The sequence below is a fragment of the Denticeps clupeoides genome, chromosome 15, assembly GCF_900700375.1.
Source record: "Denticeps clupeoides chromosome 15, fDenClu1.1, whole genome shotgun sequence".
In the NCBI taxonomy this organism is placed as follows: domain Eukaryota; kingdom Metazoa; phylum Chordata; class Actinopteri; order Clupeiformes; family Denticipitidae; genus Denticeps; species Denticeps clupeoides.
In genome coordinates, this window is record NC_041721.1 from 13,417,333 (window position 1) to 13,423,969 (window position 6,637).

General features: G+C 40.7%; 1 pseudogene; it reads right to left on the bottom strand.

Annotated features, from left to right (window-relative positions):
* Positions 1-837: 837 nt before the first annotated feature.
* The window catches only part of LOC114765215 (branched-chain-amino-acid aminotransferase, cytosolic-like), an 8,784-nt pseudogene continuing 2,984 nt past the window's right edge, over positions 838-6,637 (bottom strand).

Consider the following 6,637-nt stretch of genomic DNA (forward strand, 5'->3'; position numbering starts at 1 on the left):
AGGGAAGCCGTCAGTGTGCAACCCTACGTTTCTGTTGAAGTTCTGTTTGTGCAGGTTTCAAGTGTCAAGAACATGAATCAGTCTCCAACAGCCTGGGATATTGCATCCAAAATCATCAGTTTTCCATGTGCTACGGAAGAAGAAATCTCATCTATGCCGTAAAATCACAAAGCATTATATATTAACACTATATGTGCCATTGTGGGTATACCAAAGCTTATTCTATGTAACCAATCTACTATAATATGGTTTAGTAGTAGATATTATATGTCTTTAATTAAAGTACTACATTAATAATAAGTCATAATACTTATTAAGCATTACGTTTCAGATGTACTGCAGTGTCGCAATTAAGTACTTGTAAGTCATTATTATTTGCATTCAAATAGTAAAATTTACCAATCTAACTTTATTCTATCTGTAAAGGGTACAGCACTTTGGTGAACAATTTAGTTTAAATGTGCTTCATAAATATGTGTGCTTGGCTTTGCATTGAGTTTTGCATTGTTCTCTCATATGTTCTAGTTCATCCCATAATAACACCTCTAATACTACCTCCAAACTCAAGTTGTGTCATATACAGCTGATATAATGAGTACATAAGGATTATAGTACAGGGGTGAGCAGAAAAGTTCACAGTACCTCTGTGAGTTATTGCTGTTATTGGTTTTCACACTCAAAGCTAGTTTCACTAACCTACCACAGACAACTAGGGTCACCAGCTCTGCTGTGACAATATTATCTATGGAATAAATCTTTAAAACATCTGTACAGAGCGAGGACGTGAGTTTTGCCTCCATTTGTCTCAGCAGACCTCAGAAGCTCCACCCCCAGTGATTACACCTCGAAGTTCCAGTCGCTTGCCGTCCGTCCATACTGCAATCAAAGGAGAGAATGAAAAGGTCATTAAAAGATCAGAAAGTGGTCATTAATTGGTCACATCAAGGCAGATTCTCTCCATCCGAGACGTACGCGCAGAAACCAAGCGCAGAAAACAAGAAATATCCCCGAGTGAATCTGCAAACTCAGCCCACGAGGCAAATCAAAACGGAACGTTCCCCGATCCACGACAGCCGTGACAACAAATCCAATTATTTGCCTCTCATGTTGCAAATTTGTTCTAATGGCCCACACAAGAAATAAATAAGCGGCCGCGACTGGAAACAAAAGGATGCAATTTCTAATTAACATGAAAGGGGGGGAAACAGAGGGATGTGTTAGTAAACCCATCTTTCATCCCTCTCCTCTGCGCTTCGGACCACACGCCTGCCTATTCTCTTTTTTTCCTCTTTGTTTGTGCCGAGCGTTGTCTCCGATGCGAAGGGACACTGCCTCTCGCTCACAAATTAAATGTCAACAGATTTAACAACATCGGCCCGCACCCTTTCATATTTCTTCCGTCATTTAAGCATCTTGTCTATTTTATTGTTCATTAGGCTTCCGCCGCATCTTTCCTCCGTCTCTTCGTTCTCCAAGGCTTTATTTTGTCGCTACTTCAGCTTTTTGAAGATACGCACAAAAGGCGGCGGAGCTGGTAATTAGGTTTTGCGTAATTAGGGCCCAGGCCTAATGAGTGCTTCAGGAGCCGCCCACCGCCGCCACCGGCCCCCCCGTCTCAAGCCCCCCGCGCCCGAGCAGCCATCAATCCCACGTTGACCTTCCACTGCCGGCCCGGCAATGAGGAGCGTATGCGGGAGCCGCGGAGCAGGGCCAGGCTGCTCCAGCCCTTTACATTGCGCACATCTCAAGGACTCTTCGGCAAACCGGCCCTCTTGATTGTCATCAGTTTACTGAGTTTCTGGGTAAGACCAGACCCCAGAATAGGGATCTAGAATAGAGAACTTACTTTGACAACCTCAGTGTGTATGAGCGTGTGAATCATACACACACTGAATGTCCGTGAGCTCCTTCATTATTCTGGAGGCAAGGTGAAGAGCCGTCCTCAGCACAGGGAAGTTCTAAGGCCCTTCAGAATAAGCGTGGAAGGCAATAACATAGTAATCACGACAATGTTCTGTGTAAACTAATACATATCAAACAATGTCTATTAGAAGTATGAAGATAGAAGATTAACATTAACAAGAGCACTAAATCCGATCTAATTTTTATTTACTTATTTTCTTAGCATTTGGCAGCAATGTGGAAGAAATGGTGGTTCTCATTCAAGTATTTTACTCACTTCTCCTTGATACAGTATCCGACTGACTGGACAGACTACACAAGCTGTACCAGAACCAAACCATCTCTGTCACCCGGTTCTCCTTGAGAGCTCGCTGCAGGTCCCCCATAGTCAGGTAACGTTCAGACACTTTTAAACCTGTCCTGAAAGTAAAAAGAAAAAAAGTCATACACACGCACAATTAACACGATTAACTCATGAGCTCTAGCAATTGTGACGTATACACATTAAAGGTGTCTATACACTGGATGAGAATAAGTAGGAAATCCATCCGAAGTTTTCAAAAATGTTCTCAGTTTTCAGGTTCATCTTAAGAAGGCTCAGATCTATTTTTTGGCAAGCATCTTTGGTCAGTCCACAAACCAGAGGAATTTATTTTTTTTACCAGAAACATACATTTCTAAATATGTGAAAGTGAAGAGAAGTCACTCTCATCGTGATACACAGCGTTACAGTGCACACAACACTTAGTGAGCAGTGGGCAGCATGGGGGCAGTGTGTGGGGGACGATACCTTGCTCCCCTTGGCAGTTTGGATTCAGATTACGAATGCACTTCCTTATCTGCCAGGCCACCACTGCCCCTCAATAAATGCAATGGAATTTACTTGTAAATAGAATTTAATTTTTGCTGTCTTCCAACTGTATAGAAGGAAGGAAAATATATTTAATTTATGTCATGATTGATTATTACAGTCAAGATCAGTGGGAGTTTTTAAACATTTAAAAAAAAAAATTTAATAAATGAAACACTCATGTTTTATAGCTAATGGCTGGTTTACCCATTTCCGTGCCAGCTCCAGAATACTCTGCCTGGTGATGCGGGGGTAAGATAATACCATCTAGATGGTGGAGTTTGCCAGTTCCCTCCTCTGTGACACAAAAAAAATATATAAATATATATATATACATATATATATGAATTCCTGTGGCCAATATAAAGTCATATTAATTAGATCCAAAATGATTGACAACATTTTCCTTCACTTACCTCCATCCTCATTTGTCCAGTACAGAAAAAGGTTCATTGTGCCAACTTCTGTGATTTGGTGATCATCACCGTACAACCAAAGGACTTGCTGGCACCCATAATCCAATGCTTCATACTGAGCACATATAGACGCCCATAGTTCCTAGAATCAATCCACTCTTCAAGTCCACTCTTCAAATCCACTTAATCAATTTGCATTCATATAAGTAAAAAGTATTAAACAGAGCTCCCCACATGGCTTCTGTGAATTTCTGCAATTTTGTGTATAATAAATAATACCAAAAAATCTTTAATATATTGCCTATTATATGAGATTAGTATTTTTTTATATGTAAAAATCCTTTTTATTTTTTAAGTCAAACAGGCAAAAAAATAAAAGGTCTTATATAGAGTCCCAAAACTACAGTTTCCCAATTGTGTTCATAAAGGCCCTCCCAATGGTGAGGGCCATCATGGAGCCTCCAGAAGCTCAGAACAGAACAGAAGAACTGCAGGATATGTCCACAAGGGTGGCAATAGAATATCAGCTATGACTGATGTTAAAAATATATATATACCCAAATAACAGGCAAATTAAAACAAACACTTGAAGTCTTTAGTGAGCTACACACCAAAGTGCTTTGAAATTGCACAACATGTTGGGCTGAATAATTCTATCCATGTAAACAGATTTTTGAAGTAATTAACATATTTATTTTAAAATATATCTATTGGGGGACCTTTGCATGATTCAAATATTGAATATGGTTCCATGTTATTATGGAATAAATTATTTATAACCTTTTTATCTGTAGTACCCAATTCCCATTAATATACTCAGTGGACTGTGATTCAGGAATCAGCACCATAGACAGCTCCTCTATATTATTAAGCAAGTACAAGTAAAAAAAAAAAAGCAGCTGTCAAACCTGCCAAACAGGTCCTAGAGATCTTATCAGGATAGAGAATATATCAGGATATAGTTTAAGGTATAGCTCATATTGATGCTCATTGGTGCTCTGATGAATTATGTTTCAGAAATGTGTAAGCATGCAAGAGTGAAATGTTACCCCCCATTTTGCCAGTCCCCTGTGCCTCCCCTTCCAGGCACGGATGTATTTGCAGTCAGCCCACAGGGACACAGCCTTGGCACCCGTACTGAAGTATGCAGCCACAGGACTGAGGATGACATACAGCAAGAGCGCGAGAAGGTCTCTTCACACCCAGAGAGGCCTACAGAAATACACACGCAGACAGGCCTCTTATTCAGATATATAAATAAAACACACACACTCAGACTACGACCTCTTGTTCCCAGGTACGTGGACGGATGTAGAGGCTGGCGTTGTCAGAATAGGGCACCCATTCCTGATCCACTTCCACTAGCTTCCTGATGCACTCCAGCAGCTCAGCTTCATTAAAGCTCTGAGGAGAGAAGCACAGGATATGGATAAATTAATCCACAGCCATGGAGTAAATATGTCAATACTGCACACTCGGACATTTAAACATCACCAGAACAGCAGATTTTCCTACCGGCAGACATGCCCTCTTGGCAGACTTCAGCATCCTGTTCATGTTGAGCATCGGCCTGAAGAGACGCACTCGGTTGTCTTGTCCTCTGTACGCCTTCATTCCCTCAAACAACTACCCACCGCCGACAGCGGAGAGAATGCAGAAGAACAAAGGCAGGAGGCAGGAACAGAACATGTTAGTGTGTGCCATTTTCAATTAACCCTGGGCAATACATAAAAATGTATTGTTCTTGTTTGAATGAAGTGAGCAACATAGTCCAGCATACACTGCAATTAACTGCAACAAGCTTACCCGTTCTATACATAAAGCCAACAGATGTTTGCATAGCTGAATATTATAATTTCCATCATAGCTAAATACAACCAGGAACAATGCCCACAGCAGCTGTTGATAATTTCACAGTAGAATTTAAATCGAACATCTGTTTTGCATCATATAATTAAAAAATTGCCCAGCCATAATTTCCTTGTTTTCATAACAGAATATGGAAAGAGGGCATACACAAGCCACCTCAACATGAAAGCTCAACCTGAACATTGCATATTGGATTGTGCTACTAATGAGCGTAAGAATGTCTTTTTTTTTTTCTTATGATAAGGTAATTTGAAAGTTTTATGGACATTATAAAGGGCTAATCCACACTTTCAAGGCTGGCCTTGATGAATGAACTTGCTTGCTAAACATTAATCAAACCGCATACAGTATGGATATATTTTAGAACATCAAAGCATCCACATGGAGATGGAAGTCGTGTTTGAATGGTAAAAAGTTCACACGTGCGTGATAATCCTGGCCCTGCTTGGGCAGACATGGAATTGCGCGGTGATTCAGGGTTTTGTCCTATTTCCTTAGTGAGCGCTCCTACACCTATGCAGCCATACTCACGCCTCCTTAATCATGTAGTAAAACACTCACTTAAGATTTGGCTCCAGTATAGGAAACATTTTCGTATAAAGCAACTAAGCTTATTCTCTCCCCTTTTGAATAACCATGGATGCAGCATTTCAAACCTGACACAACAATGGCTTGATCTTTATCCAACCTCTTCGCTGAAGGAACACTTATGACATTCGAAACATTGCAAAAAATGTCAACATCACATCCCCAAATCTCATTTCTATAGATTCTACAGATTAGAAGTTTTGTGAGCGGACACTTTAGATCTCTACATTCACCAGCTAAAAATGCTGCAGATGAAATTCTTGCTCTGGACCCCTTTATGAGAGGCAATATATCAAAATGATATACCCTGATCCAGAACATTTATTCACCCTCATGGGAGAAAACTAAAGTGGCATGGGAACAGGATCTTAACATTGTAGTTATTGGTGAGAGCTGGCAACAGTGCCTAGAAGCTATTCATATTTCCTCGGTCTCAGCTCAGAGTGCCTACGATGTCACCAAGGGCCAGCTACTTTAGGCCACATGTTCTGGAACTGCCAGTCTTTGCACAATTTCTGGGAAAAAGTTTTCATTGTCTTGTCATCTTTATGTAATAGAACGATTGAACCTACACCATACATTTCTATTTTTGGGGTAGCCCCTCCAGATATAATTCTTACAATATCACAAATAAAACATTTAAATAAAAGCTCAGACGTGACTTTACTAGTTTTTTTAACAAGTGAATATTCGTTAAAAGCACTAAAATAAAGTAGAGTAAGAGCATAAACTCACCTGTACAGCATAATGCAGGCTGGAGCAGGCGGGGTGCAATGACAGGTTGCCGAATGGCCGGATGTGGGGTTTCTGCCAGCCCTCACCACTGCTCCACTCGATGGTCAGCATGTGGTCCGTGAACACAGTCCCAATGCCAGTCCAGTCATCTCAGGTTTGGGTTTTGGAGTCTGCGACATCTCAATGACCATATTGGATGCCTGGGACAATAAAGGAAGTCCGGAGAATACCCATTATGGCACACTGCAATTATGAATTCTTGAATGTCTAAAGGTCT